The 14,896-nt window shown below is 42.5% G+C and overlaps 1 long non-coding RNA gene across 2 annotated transcripts in view; it reads left to right on the top strand.

The window, feature by feature from the left end:
- The first annotated feature begins 3,571 nt into the window (after nucleotides 1-3,571).
- The window catches only part of LOC147272625 (uncharacterized), a 178,031-nt gene continuing 166,706 nt past the window's right edge, over nucleotides 3,572-14,896 (top strand). For both annotated transcript variants that reach the window (XR_015115921.1, XR_015115923.1), the window contains exon 1: nucleotides 3,572-3,847. This is a non-coding gene — a long non-coding RNA (uncharacterized LOC147272625). The remainder of the gene's footprint in view (nucleotides 3,848-14,896) is intronic.

The raw sequence follows: 14,896 nt of genomic DNA, 5'->3' as shown, positions 1-14,896 counted from the left end.
TCAAAATGTAAATTTAAACAGCTCCCCTACAACAGACGCTGAACCCTGGATCCGGAATGCTTCATTCATGCACTGTTAATGAGGATAATTGATAGATGAGGATTTCTCTTTACTCCAAATTTAATTTACTTAATGAATCCGCTGAACTCATGAAAAGTGACAAGAGCTGTTTTCATGCTAGTTACGGTCGGCGTCAGTCAGCACTGGTAATGGATGTGGAATTTTAATGTAGTTAACGGATTCACATTAAACCAACATGAACCAACAGGTAATTTCCGAGAACTGATTATCGTTTAATCCTCATCAATAATCTATCAGTTTGCTGTGCTGCGTTTCACCAGAATCCCACTAGGAGGAAGCACTGAGCAGCACGTTCAAGCCACATGGAAATGAACGGTTTCAACAGGAGTGTGTTGCGAGACAGACGGATGCATTTACCAAGAGGGTTGCATTATGGGAAGTGCAGTCCAGAAGACTTCATCTGTTTGTTTTTGTTTTTTTTTTTAAATACTGGATAAATATTGATCCAAGAAGATGGGGGGCAATTTTGTGTAGTTCACTTCATGTGCAATATTTCCTGATTGAATTGGCGTTCTGTCTTTGTTTTGTTTTTGTGTGTGTGTTTTTTAAAAATGTATTTCATTTATAAATCTTAAAACAGACGTAATTATTGAGGTGTGATCTCAGTAACGTTGTGCACCACTACACACACAAAAAGCAGAACAACTTTTTTTTTCCTCTTTTGATCGACCCAGCTTTTTTTTTTTTAAGTCTATTTCTTTTGTGCGTCGCAGATCAGTGTCACGGTACATGTATTTTAACTCACCCCCCCCCCCCCCAAAATACAGCAACTACACACTACTACAACTACCTACACACTACACACACACTACATACTATCCCTGCCGAGCTAAAATGTTAAAAATGTATATTGTATGTAGTTACTAGAACAGTACATGGACATCTACAGCATTTCTTTGTACAGGTAAGTATTTGCTCTGGTCGTGTCGGTAAGCTAATGTCAGATAATTAGCTAACTGTCAAGCTAATTAGCTAACTGTCAAGCTAATTAGCTAACTGTCAAGCTAAAATGCTAAAAATTGATATTTTAAATATGTAATTCAAATCCATTTCTTCTCATTGGTAACAGAAAGAGTACATTCATTTTACAGCATTTCTTGGTCAGGGTATGTAGTTTTAATTAATTAACATTAAGTTTAGGGCCAAAACAAACAAACAAACAAACAAACAAACAACAACTGCCCACTGAAACTGCCAAAATTTCATTAAAAGCTAAAAAAAAAAAAGAAAAAAAAAAAGGACCATTCCCTCACCAACTGCCTTTAAATAGGGAAACCTTCTCCAACTGTTTACGTCACGCAACAAATAATGCGTTGGCTGTGCAGCAAATTTGCATTCTCTAGAGCCTTTGACACAAGACTCTTACCCACAGAGGCTCCGGTGTTGAATGTGCAGGAACAGTAATTCCCCCCCCCCCCCCCCCCCCCCTGTGTTTCACTGAACGCAAGGTCAACCCTCCCACGCTGTCGGTACACATCATCAGCGGGTCCCTTGAGGTATTTTGTGATGAGATACTGTAGTACAGTTCTTGCTGCGACCTTTTCCCTTCAATACTCCATCTGCTTGTAAATTTAATTTTTCCGCTTCCCCAACACATCGAAACATGCATCAACCAGAGGAAATATGGGCCAAATGTGGACCAGACCACCACCTGATTAAATTGACGGAATGCTACTTGAGATAGAGCCGCATCATGTTCTTCACCCAAAACACTCCTGTGACAGAAATATAAACCGGCAGCAGCCTCGGATAGATGAAGACATTACCGAAACCTGAGTGGGAAGGGACTCAGCCGTAATGGTTCCCACTTCTTTAGCCGCCGCCTCTTAATTGCTCCCAATGTAATACCGTCTGATAGCTATGCGCGCGCACACGCACGCACGCACGCACACACACCGTCATGAGTGCACGAGCTGCGTCGCAAGCTGCAGCCTCCCATCGTTTCACCGCCGCACAATGGCAGTGCCAATCCAGTCAACTACCTGTGTGTGGAAGTCAGTCCGACGGCGATAGTCCCACAATGCTTCACTGCCACACAAAAGGCCGTGTCGGTCAGGAGAACTCCTCCCGCATTACCACACACACTGCCCTCTCTCTCTCTCTCTCTCTCTCTCTCTCTCTCACCACAATGGCTTTTATTGAGACTTCCAAATGAGTCAGTCTCTCAAAGAACCATTTCGAAATGGAGTCTTCTTCTTTTCTTTTACATTTCTTTTGAGGACATCTTTTAAAACTCTCCGGCTCCGCCCAAAAGGACGTTTCTGATGGGATTGTTCCCATTCCGTGATGCTCGGTGAAATCTCAACACAAGAGGGAACTTCATGATTTGTAACTGTTTAGCTGCGGGCTGAATTGCTTTTTACTGCAATTTCCATGCTAATTTAATGCAGCATGTCGTCGTTTCTTGCCCCGCGTGTTCGCACAAGGCTTCTCAAATGATGCCGAATATATTTTACACAACCGAACTAAACCCTGAATTCACATTTGTGGCTGTTTTTCTTTATTAGAACGGTGTTTCACACATAAATTGGGGTGGAATTCTATTAGTAATCAACACTGATACACATTGAACCACTTTGGGGTTGTAACGCTGGGGTGGTGCCCCCTCTTCTGGTGAGGACCGGGAACAACTCCACCATAAGGCTGGCCCTTGCAGTTTAGCAATCAGACATAAAGAGCAGCAGTAGCAACAGTTACCACCCAAGTAGAAGTACGTATACTTGTACATAAACAGAGCCAGCAACGGGTTAGAAAACACACACAAAATCCTTTGATATCTGCTAATAAACTGCAATCCAGTACTTTAAACCAGCATTTCATCTCTTTTCTGGATTATCAACTCAAAATAAATCCCATATCCCAGCCTCCTTTTGTGACCCCCGCCCTTTTTTTTTTATGCTTCCACGATGACATCATAATCCCACGAGTCCACCTGCAATTACGCAATACAGTACTTCTCCACTGCAATTACATTTAGTGTCACTTAACCCCCGCAGGCCTCTCTGATTCCCATGTCAAATGGCAGTCGTTTTATAGGAGTCTATTAAATGTCCCCATTTGCCCACCGTGCTGAAATGAGAGTGAGCGCGAGAACATTTACGATCTGTAATTAAATCATATGTTAAACCACATGGAAAATACTTTTTTTTTCCTCAAAAAAACAACAACAACAACAACAACAAAAAACAAAAACCCTGAACTTTGGTTCACCTCAATGTACATCCCTGAGGATAAAGGTACCCTCGGCAGGTTTGGGGGAACAGGAAGCTGGATTTTATATATTAGAACTATGACTCTTACGTTAGCACCCTAAATTGCAGCTTTTGTAAAAATTTGGCGCTTCACTGTGTGTGTGTGTGTGTGTGTGTGTGTGCGCGCGCGCGCGCTTGTCTCGGCCCGCCTACTGCAGGTGTTGATATCATGAAATAATCAACTAAAGCCACCCTGATTGGTAAATCCTGTCTTAATTGTCCAATGAACAGTTGCCGATACTCAATTATCGATGCGCAGGTGTCATTTCCGGATTGAGAGGGAAACTGACTGACAGAATAAGGAGCCACCGAATAATACCCGATGGGAGAACGCTGTAAAGTGGAGCCAAAGGATAGAAATTCATCGAGAAAAAGCAGTGGGGGTTTTATCAATAGAAAAAAAAAATCACGAACTGACAGGATTTTATAAAGTTCCATCAACAAGACCAAACGTGGAGGAACCAGCGGCCGACAGTGACGTGGACGACACCGGAATTGGCTTGGCTGTACCACAGGTATGTTTCTGCTGATGTGGTTTTTTTTTTTTAATTACATGTTTATGTGGTTTTTTTTTTTTAATTACATGTTTATGTAGTTGCTGGCCGATGGAATTGTGTTTGCTGTTGACACAACTGGTGGTTATGCTCAGGCTATTTAGCCTAGCTTCTCCTTTTTTGAATGCTACATGCTACATCGCGTCGCCGGGGCTGGACTAAGACTGTTTCTGGTGAAAGATGTGTCGCTCGGCCCCGAGTCCGGAACCGTTCCGAAGAGGTTAACTGGTGGCCCAATCTGCTTTGTTGTCGAGATAGTTAGGTTTATGTGAAGCCTAAAAGCGCTGCTAATACATTTACTTGCTTAATATTATTTTTCTGCCCTATTTTTTTTTAGCACTTTTCCGGCGGTCTAGCTGAATGTTTATTGACTGTAAGAAGCCTAAGTGCGTCATTTCCGGAGACTTGGCGACTGTAGCTGTATGCTATTGGTTCTTTAGAGATGTCAATCACCCACATAAACCAATCGGTTCCCCAGATGTCGCTCGGCTCACCAGACTGTATTCAGCTGTTGTATTTTATCCAAATACATCTTAAAAATCTTTTTTTATATAAATGGAATTAGTACTTCGAGGGATTAGTTTGTGAAAATTTGTTTGGCATTTATGTCTAAGTAAAGTCAAGTGGCACATATTGTGGTACTGGTTCTTTCATGCAGCCCTGGATGTAGCGGGACGTGCTAACCGCTACAGGTGCAGGGGACAATCCTTGTCATATCATTGCTCTCCTGATGCAGGTACTAAAACTTTTAAAGTTTTTCCACTCAGTATTATGGTTGATGATCTCTGAGTCCCATGAACGAATGATCCCACGGCCAGTATTTTGTTTAATATCTGCTGTGTTTGATTCCATGCTCCCTTTGTAAAGAATGAATACAAAGTTTGTACTCTGTTCGACTACTTTTTGACCCATTGATAGCTTGGTTTTCGACCAGTTTTTGACATTATTACATTTTTCAGTAATCTTGGTGGAGCTTAGTTTTCTGTGAACCCAACAAATAATTTGCAATGTTGGCTAACCACCTGGCTAGCTTTTCCTTAATGCTGCAAATATGCAGTTGAGACCGTGTTTGCAACAGAAATGTCCCCAATATGCAGTAAACCACTGCAACTTTAGCTCATTATAGAATGATTAACACCAGTTACAATCAGCTCGAATTGAAGCCAAATGCAGCAGCCAATAACCCGCATATAAATTCCTAACTAACTGGATCAACTCACCCAAGTCAATGTTTGCGAATCCAACAAATATCCCAGAACAAGATGTGTGTGCGTGTGTGTGTGTGTGAGTGAACAAGATAGAGACAGATGGGGAGCGTCACACGTTCTCCTACATCTGAGTTCTATTGCCTCCTGGAGCGTGTGGGTGGAACGGGAGGGAAGGAACAGACTGATAATGACTTGTAAGGGACTCACCAGTGCTTCACACCATGCAAGCAGATTCTCCCTCAGTGAGAAATTCATCAGGGTTACGAGTATTAAGGGAGAGAATGATGCTTATAACGGAAACCGGTTGTAAATAAATTTGAAAGGGTTTTGGGTATCAGGATTCCCTTGGAGTGCAGCAGGGGTGTCCAAATATTTTTTCCTTGGCGGGCCAAGAGTCCGACTGAATTGTGGGCTGAACCAAGAGAGCTTCTGTTAAAATTCTTTCTGTTTCTGCTGCCTCTTCTTTTTTGGCGCCAGAGGGCACGAGGTCAATCCAGACTCTAAATTGACCGTAGGCGTCTCTATGTGTTGGCCCTTTAACTTTAACAGGTTTTTAGGCAGGGGTGATGTTGCACCTTGGTAACCCCCCCCCCCCCCAAAAAAATGGCATGAACGGTACGTGTCTTGTACTTGTTTTTTCTGTATGTTCTGAAAATTTCAATGTTCGTTGATAGATTTTATTTCCCCAACTAATTTCTGTCGCTACTTATGAACCACACTTGCTTTTGACCTTCATCAGGTCAACATTGACAACCTATGAACATCTGTTCCATGTGGACAAGGAACATTTATCCAACTTCTATCAAACAAAGGGGAGGGAGACATCAAGCACACTTTGTTTCACTCTGAGTGTTAAATTGCGTGTGGGTGTTATCGTCTACTTGTAATCCTCTTGAAGAGGAAATGTTAGAGTGGGAGAAAAAAAGCACGGCGTCTTATTCAAGGATAAATACAGGTTAGAATGAGAGTACATGGCGTCTAAATAGCAGTTCTAAGGTGATCATTGTTGTGTCTGTCATTGAAGGAACAGTTGAGGTTCAGGACAAGTAGGTCAGGTGGTGCAATGTTTTGTTGTGAGTGGCAGCAAAAAATGCACCTTGAAAACAATCCAGGTGCAATTCCCCCCCCCCCCCCCGTATTCTGCTTGCTCTTTGTGTCTTTGCATTGATGTTTTGAATAGAACTGATGGAAAGTAGACTTCCAGGTTCCATGTCTGTACATTTAACTGCGTGAAGCCAAGGCTGCTGAGAGTGACTTTGCTCGTTCCTGTGTAAGCCTTCAGCCGGGTAAAGAAATCTTGCTGTAATTATGGTCAAGTGCTGCTCCGATAAAGCTAATTCCACGAATTATTGATGATGAATCTCCGTCTAGAGAAAGGGTGCCAGCTCAGCAGGACTGAATGCTGGATGGCAAAATAAAGCGCACTGCACAAGGTCAAGTCTTGAACAAGAAGTATGGTTTAAATGTGAGGAAACGCAAAGAAAGGGACATTCTCCACATTTTTCCTATCCCAAAAAACTGATTTATGTTATGAAGATGGAACTGATCCCAACAACTTTACAATGGATAACAGATGAAAGAATGTATTGTTGTAGATGAAGGGCTGGAGATTGTTGCTGTTTGTCACTAATGGGACCTTTGTCGACATCTAGTGGTTGGAAGTGATATTACAGGTCTACTCATATGAAGGAGGCTTTATTTTTTTTCTGTAAAGCCCATAGAGATTCAGTATTTCAAACCTCAATCCAAAGGCTTTGTAATTTGCGGGGATTTTTGGAATATTGGTCCAAAGTCCCTCTCCTGTCTCCTCCCGGAAGAACGTTTGACTCATCCTGCACCCAGGAGTGGAGGAAAGCTAATTTTGCATTTTCAGTTTGTGCCCCCCTTCCCCAATCTGTCGTTCTCCACAGGCTTACAATGTGAAAGTTGCTGTAAAACGATGGATCGTGTGACGAGTTTAAAAGTCAGAATTTTGTTTGTTTGGTATGAAAACATCCAGGAGGTCTGGGAAAGCTGCACAGTTCAATGATTTAACTACGAGCTGGAAGGAGAAAGTTCAGTCTGATTTTATCGTATGGCGGTGTGGTGCCCGTTCTCTATTGTTGTCCAATCCAAATGCAAAACAAAATTCATCAGAAGTTCCTCATGAATTCACTGAAAGCAGGTACATATACAGAATCACACGGGACTCTGACATCAGTTTCATGGGACTCTTTTTTTGTTTTAAGCCACAATTGGCAACATCCTCCTGATTTTTCAGGCTGAAATGATGACTTGTTTCATGGAGGATGGGAAAAACTCTCCCAGGGAAATTTTTCAAGACTAAATACTTAAGGCAGAACAAATTTAACCCAACAATGTTGTGAATGAGTTGACAACGTTGGTTCTGTCCGTATATTTTCTTTATTTCTCGTCCACTTGTGGTGCGTCTTCTCAGGGCTGAGCGAGACTTTTATGAACACAAGTCGACTGCAACTTGTGAGAGTGAAGCCTACCTGATAATGCTGAGGATCATAGTTCACCATTACCTGTTGAATATGGAGCAGGTGAGCTAAAATCGCCATGGCAACGAAGCTTGAGCTAAACCAGGGTGGCCTGGTCTGCAGTTGTTTTGAGGACACCGTGATAATCCATGGGTGTAAATTAATTCAGGGTTGGCGGGAGCATCGCACACATTAATAATCCCCATCCATCTCTTGAGCAAATTATAAACTCTGTTCATTTAAAATCCAATTATCCTCATCATTGTCAGTAGTTGATGCATGTTAATGATGCATGAAATAGCAGAGCAGTTTTGGAGGCCAGCAGTGTCACGTTAGGGCGTGATGGCGGTCAGTTGCCACAAGGGGGAGCAAGAGCTCTGTGGTGGAAAGCAGGACAAGGTGGCACTGGTCTGCGGAGGAAGACGGTTTAATTAGCTCTCTTGGAACTGCATTATCGGAACTTACAGCATGTCATTTTATTGAGGAAGAAATAAGCCTGAAAAATGATCAAGAAATTGTAGTTTGTTCATCCTAGAAGGGGTTCAAAACAAGGCAATAAAATAAGTCTCGAGTGTACATGTTTGTGTCTTTGCCTTTAATGCTTACAAGATAAACCACATCCCTCATTGTCATCCTGATCACACTCCAAAACCGTCCCAGTGGTTTATGTAGCCAATAAATTATTTAATCCTAGTGGGATGTTTCAGAAAACCTCATGTCTTCTCACAGAGAGCTCCTTTTTGAAGAACCAATAAAAATAAAGCAGGTTTTAAATCTTGCAAATGGAAGAAAAAAAAATACAGATGATGAGCAATAAAATGTAGCCTTCTTAGAATCACATTGTGCTGATGCAACCTTTCCTGGTCGCTACATTTACTGAATCTTCAACCTGAACTTTTGCTGACTGAATGTCTTCTCCTCTTGCTCTACTGTTGAAATTATGTTCTAGCATTTCTGGCAGCGGTGGTTACTCTGCTTTTAATTCATGCCCACAGCTGAAATGTTGAATTTTCTTCAAGCAAAATCTGAAGAAAACCATCAGAATTGGCCAAACTGAAGGAGACATTGAAATCCTACTGAGTCCTCCTTGATGTTTCCAGAGCTATAAATGCTAAAAACGTCTCTAAGTTGGACAACAACTTCTTAAGAAGTGTGCTGTTGGGGAACAAGGCAAGCTGTGTCCACTGGTTTCAGTCTTTTGTTTCTTCAAGACCTCTTGTCTAAGGGCTCTCTTCAGTTTTAACTGGTGGGGCTTTAAACTCTCAGCTTGTGACTTCTTAGGGAGTCGTAAGGGTCTTTGATCCAACCGGTATTCATGTGGTTTTATTGGGGTCGGGTGGATCCAAGTGTGAATGGATGTTCAGTTGTCTGGGGCGGGATGCTGGTGGGTGATACCTTGGATCCAAGACCGCCCTCTCTTTTCTGTTGTTCCGTCTCTCTCGCATGAGAGGTGAAATGTCCTCAAGTAAACTCAATCAAGTCCAGTTGCCTACGGGACAGGACCCAACCCCTCACACTTGGCCAGGTTGCTTCTTGAAGCATGATTGCCCTCTTCTGCCCCTGCTGGCCTCTGCTAAACTTATACTGGGTCTTACCTGGTCTCTGTAGAAACTCCTCCACAGAATGCGATGTGTCTTTTTGGAGCCTCGCTTTTCTGCACACCGCCTGTGACGCTTCACATCACATTCCCCCTGAGGGAAATTGAAAAATAAGACTGGCAAATTTCAAAAAACCATACACGAATGACCTTTCTCCAGCTTCACCCATGAATACCTTGTGTCGAAGTCTTTTTCGTAGCTGCATCTCCTTTTTGTTGTTGTTGTTGTTGTTGTTTTTGGATATTTGTTTCCATGTTTCTACTGTATTTTGCCGCAAGTCATTGTCCAGCCAAGTCAACCTGCTGCACATCGGGGTCCGGGACTGTCAATCAAAGTCCACACCCGACCCTTTGTGTGCGGCTAGATTACATCATGTACTGCGCTACTCTGAGGCCAAGATGCGTACCATATCTGGCCAAGGCACCCTGGTGCAAATATGGTTGGGCACGCTACGGATCAACCAGGGAAGGAAAGTCCTTTTTGTCTTGCCGAAAGTATGACTATAATTTTTCAAGCCTTACAAAATGTAATTGTTGGTCGTAAATTAGTGAAATAAACAGCACAGGTGATGGATTAAATGGAAAAACAGGGTCTCCATTATAAGGATGATACGCGGCAGCAGCCCCAGCATGAGCTTTTATAAGTCATAAACATCAGTGATGAGTTATTATAGCTCAGACGCACTGCACCCAAATATCTGGGGTTACAAGATGTAAAGCTGGAGGTTTTTTTTTTTTTTCTTCTTTTTTTTTTTTAAATTTCAAAGGAAAAGTAGGTCTGCTTTTATTGTCGTGGGCCGACAATGCTGTGCGTGCACTTTTAAGAGAGGGAAGGAGGGGAAAGGATTAAGAGAAGAATGCAGTGAAAGCTTCAGCTGTAAACAACATGACAGTTACCAACGCAGTAAACTGAGTTTTAACGCTGTTATGTGATTGGTTTACCTCAACAGTCACGAGGAGCATCGGGTCAGCCACTTAATCACATCACTTTTCTTCCAAATATCACCGGATCACCATCAGATGTAAAATTACAGTCGAATCTATCAAAACATCAGGCTTTCCCACAGCTGCGGCGGAAGAGTTTGCAGTATCTGTGCTGTTTTCGGTGACTTTGAAGTTCATAAAGGTGGTTGTGTGTTTGCGCCTCCCTTCACAGATGGTCTCATTGAACACACATCACACTGAATTAGGGCCACAGCACCTCCAGGATGCTCAATAAGCTGCTCCCAGCTCTAAAGTACTGCCTCCTCACCTGTACCGAGCAGATTTTAGAAGCTCACTTTAATAGAATGCAGTAAATCTCTTGGCCCGGCAGATATGTCGCTGACACTAGCCAAACTAGTCAACTCACAATCGCTGTAATGAGAGCTGTAAATAATACTGCACAGCTCTAAATAGTATTGTAATTGCTGTAGTACCTCTAACCAATAAAAGTGACAGTACCAGATGCTGACAGTGAACTCCTCCGTCTTTTCACATCCTATAATATTCACGTGTTAGCGGTACTTTAAAGGTCCTATGTGGAGGATTGCTAAAAGCCAGTGGCTCATATGTGTGTGTGTGTTTGTGTGCGGTGGCGGCCTACAATACTGCAAGGAAGTTGTGGGTACAGCCTCATTGCGAGAAAGAAAGGAAGAACTTCATTGGCATGAGCGGAAACGCAAAGCTAAGCTAAAGGCGAAGCAGCACAGATTTCATTAAGTTCTTTTGCTATCATCTGAGAGTTTTTGTGGGTTTTAGACTGCGGCGTCTTGATTCTTATGGACTTTGCATTCAACGTAAATACATTAGAGAGGGCAAAGAGCTCTGGAGGACGCTCTGGAAGCTGATTCCCGTGAGCTCCACTGTAGGCAGGTACCAATAGTGGAGGAGTTCTGAGGGGCGTCCCACAACCCCCACAGAAGTTCAGTTTGATTGGTTAGACGACATTTGGGAGGCGATAAGAGCGACACGATTATTTATCCTCTGTCAAGCCAGCAGAAGGCGAATTGGAAGTAGCAAGCTCGGCAAAGGCATCTCCTGCTGTTCCCGTTTTAGGTGTGAGATGATTGATTAATTGCCCTGAGCGTCACGCAGATCCCTGCAAAATGAAATATTTCAGCTGTCAGAAATGAACGCCTTTGATCCGGTAAGATTTGGGAACTCTCGATGAAGCGACACAATTCGATGAGTTGAGCACATTCAAGGCAGCAGTGGCACTAAAAAGAAGGAGCCAGTTCCGCCGATAACCATGCACACTCGCGACAAACGCGAGCGGGAACGTACCTGCAGAGGGAGCGAATGTAAGGACCGTTCATTTATATGAAATTGGGAGGCGCTAAAGCTTTCAGACACAAAGAGAAACTGTTTTTTTTTTTCCATAAAAGTACAAACAGAAAATTTCACTGCAGATTCGAGCGGTTAAAATGGCATTAGAGGAGAAAAATAGTTAGTTTCCCTCTGAAAAAAGTTCTGGAATACCGGAGCAGCTTGTACTTAATACATCCTTCTTTTTTTTTTTTTTCATCAAGAGTTTGAAATCATCAAGGACCTTTTGATTATTAAATACTGACCTTGACTGAAAATGTTATGAATCTACCACTTGTAAAACAGTTTTGCATATTGTATGAAAATCCATCTTCTTGCTGGAGCGGAATGCCACAAAGATGAATGGACTTTTTGTTGCATTTTTTTTTTCTGTTCCTGGTGCATATTTATCTGTTCATTATGGCTTTGACTTGAGAGGTACGGCCGTGTACGGCGATGCTTGTTAATCCCAGCAGTGCTCTTTTTGGAAGGACTTAATAGACTGCTGGAGAAAACAACTTATCTAAGCCTCGTTTTGTGTTGCGCTGCAAAAGAGCTTGCAGATCTGCACTATTTTGTCCTACTTCCCCCCCCCCCCCCCTTGTTTATACTGACCATAGGCTTCCCATGGCTCATGTGAGCGTTTGCAGTGGTTGGCCAGATTTTAAAACGCGTAACGTCATGTACGTTTGCCAGCTGAGCCACCAGGAAGCCTACAGGCCCTTTGCTTGATGACTCAGATGTGATTTGATACGTTTCATTTATTTGGTAAAAGCATAAAGCAAATCACCAAGGATGTGTTACTAAAGGCACATTCAGTGTGTGTGTGTGTGTGTGTGTGTGTGTTGGGGGCTGCAACATTATAGGTGAAATATGTACATTCTCATCACAGCTGCTCTGGTTGTAGGCAAATGCAAGAGTAATTTTTCACATTTCCCTCTTGCAAATCGCGTAACAGTCCGAACCATCTGGAGATTAGCACACCAACCTCTGAGTTTAAATATGTTTTAGTATCCTGGTGAGTTTTTGTGTACACTGCAGGGTATACACACACACACACACACACACACACAAAATCCTCTCCAGCCAAGAGGTTCTGAACTAACTCTCCGTATGACCTTATCTTGACTGTGTGCCGCTCTCAGGAGATTGACTTCCAAAATGTGTCACCAAATCCTGTTCAGCACAGAAAATAAAAAAAAAAAAGTGTGTGTGTGTGTGGTGTCTTTTCATGATTCACGTGCAAGTTAAACGTGTGCATGCACATTTTGCGCTTGGACTCGTTTATCATCTGAGCTCGCTTTTCCTTCCCATCCCCTTCAAATTCACTTATAATTCAAGAATAGCCTCTTTACTTTAGGGAAGCCAATTAGTCCCCCCCCCCCCCCCCCTTTTTTTTTTTTACACGTTTTGTTTTCTTAAGATAACGAGTCACACTGACCAGCAATCACGGGGAAAACATGCAGCGTCATCTTGAGATAACACAATAATTAACTCAAGATTTCAAGAAGGCTTTTATTGAAGATTGTCAATATATTTCTAAATTAAGTCTTTTGAGTTGCACTGCAGAGATATGGAGAGAGCAATATTATAAATAAACCCATTTTCAATTTTTTTTGGTTAATGCTTTTTCTTTTGGAGCGCTAATCCTCGATTACCTCCTAGACTCCAATATTCTTCTATTTGGATATACAGAAATCTCTTTTTTTTTTCGGGAGGGGGGCAAATCCAAGACTGCTGACTATTTTAAACACTCAGATAGGTTGGGTGGGTGGGAATGGACACAAAAGTGTCCACAGCATGAAGGTAGATAACTACTTGAATGACCGAATGATTAAAAAAAAGAATCATTCCAGTTGGGTATTAAGAAGTTTCCACATTTTCTAAAGCCACGAGCAACTTGAATAGACACACACGGCGCGCTCATCTTTGTTTGGACACTTGTGAGCCTCTGTGAAATTGGAGTAATGTGATTAATTCGCTTCATCTGCAATTAAATGCTGTGACATGAATTAGTTAATTATCGTTAGAGAGGGTGGGTGGGTGGGGGGGGATTACACAGGAGTGCGCGTTTGAGCTGCAGAGGTTATTTTTAAACTGCAATCTGTGACACATTAATGATTATCTGTGTAAAATTGTGATGGGGTGGGGTGGGGTGGGGAGTGAGCTTTGTCAGCTTAAATTAGTCATATATTCTGGCTGTTTACGTCCTTAAGTGACCATCTCCTGTTCTCGCCACAGTGACTCAGGCGAAACACTCGTGCATTATCTTCCGAGGCCGTCCAGCTTCTGAATATGTTCCTTTGATGATTTTTATCACGCCGTCTCTTCTCCTGCGTAATCCCCCTGTTGGTTTATTGTGTTAATGGAAAGGCCGGGGATGTGGAAGTGGCTGTTTATCTCCAACGATGTTTAATTGGCTGTAGAAATGTTAAGATTTGCAGATACGCGCAGGTAAAAGCGTGATATCTACACTTCTTTGACGAGCCGTAATCGCAAACGGAAGTGTTGTTGCGTGCATGACAATAATTATTCTATATTGTATTGAGACTAACTCTCTATCCAGTTCCATAGTCTACCTATTTTGCGGGTGGACCCACAGGCATCAGGTGACGTGGAGGTACCGTTGGTCAAAATTTGAAAGGAAAAGATCTCAAGCTAGAAAGATGAGACACAACACTTACAACACAAAAGCGAATTGAGTCTTTTTGGTTGAGGATCTAGCAAACTACTATTTATCGACAGAAAGTGTGGAGAACAGATGGTGATTCAAGTCCGATTAAGGAGGCCGTGTTTTCGGTGGTGTTATGCAGCCGAATTTCCCCAAACTTGGCGGAGGCTTGGAGACTTAATCGAGGAAGTACCCATTTAATTTTGGGGCAGATCCATTCAGCATTGCAAAAAAAAAGCCTTTTTTTTTTCTCCATTGGGTTTGGTTGAACTTGTCTTAGTGACATATCATCATCCATAATCATGTGATTTAATTGCAATCAGATTGCAGTTGTGTCCACTGTAGTCCCGCTCCTTGGGAAACGAGGTATATTTCCGCATGCATTCCCGTTTTAGCATGTGTGCGCCTTCCCTCATTGTCCAGGGGTTGAGTGATTTAAACCACTGAGCTAATTCAGTGGAGTAATAAAGGATTTCTGTAAAGTCAAGATTAATTAGGATTAAACCTTTTTTTATTTTTAGGTCTTGCTGGGGATGAAAAGAAGGTGAGGAGAAAACTACCTCCCACCCTCCGCCATCGCTCAGTCAGCCCTGAGGGACAACACATTCATAAGCTGGGTGATGTGTGACACTCAGATGAATGAAGCAGCCACCTGTGCAACTATTAATGCCCTATTGTGTTGCCGGGAAGAGTATCGCTCATGCGTTTGTGCCATGTTTCAGCTCACATTACCCTTCTTCTAGTCGTCCCTTAGAAGAACTTACA

The sequence above is a fragment of the Aulostomus chinensis genome, chromosome 1 (genome assembly GCF_037954235.1).
Source record: "Aulostomus chinensis isolate RoL2024-O1b breed Wild chromosome 1, RoL_Achi_v1.0, whole genome shotgun sequence".
Classification (NCBI taxonomy): Eukaryota; Metazoa; Chordata; class Actinopteri; order Syngnathiformes; family Aulostomidae; genus Aulostomus; species Aulostomus chinensis.
This window is presented reverse-complemented; position numbering and strand designations above follow the sequence as displayed.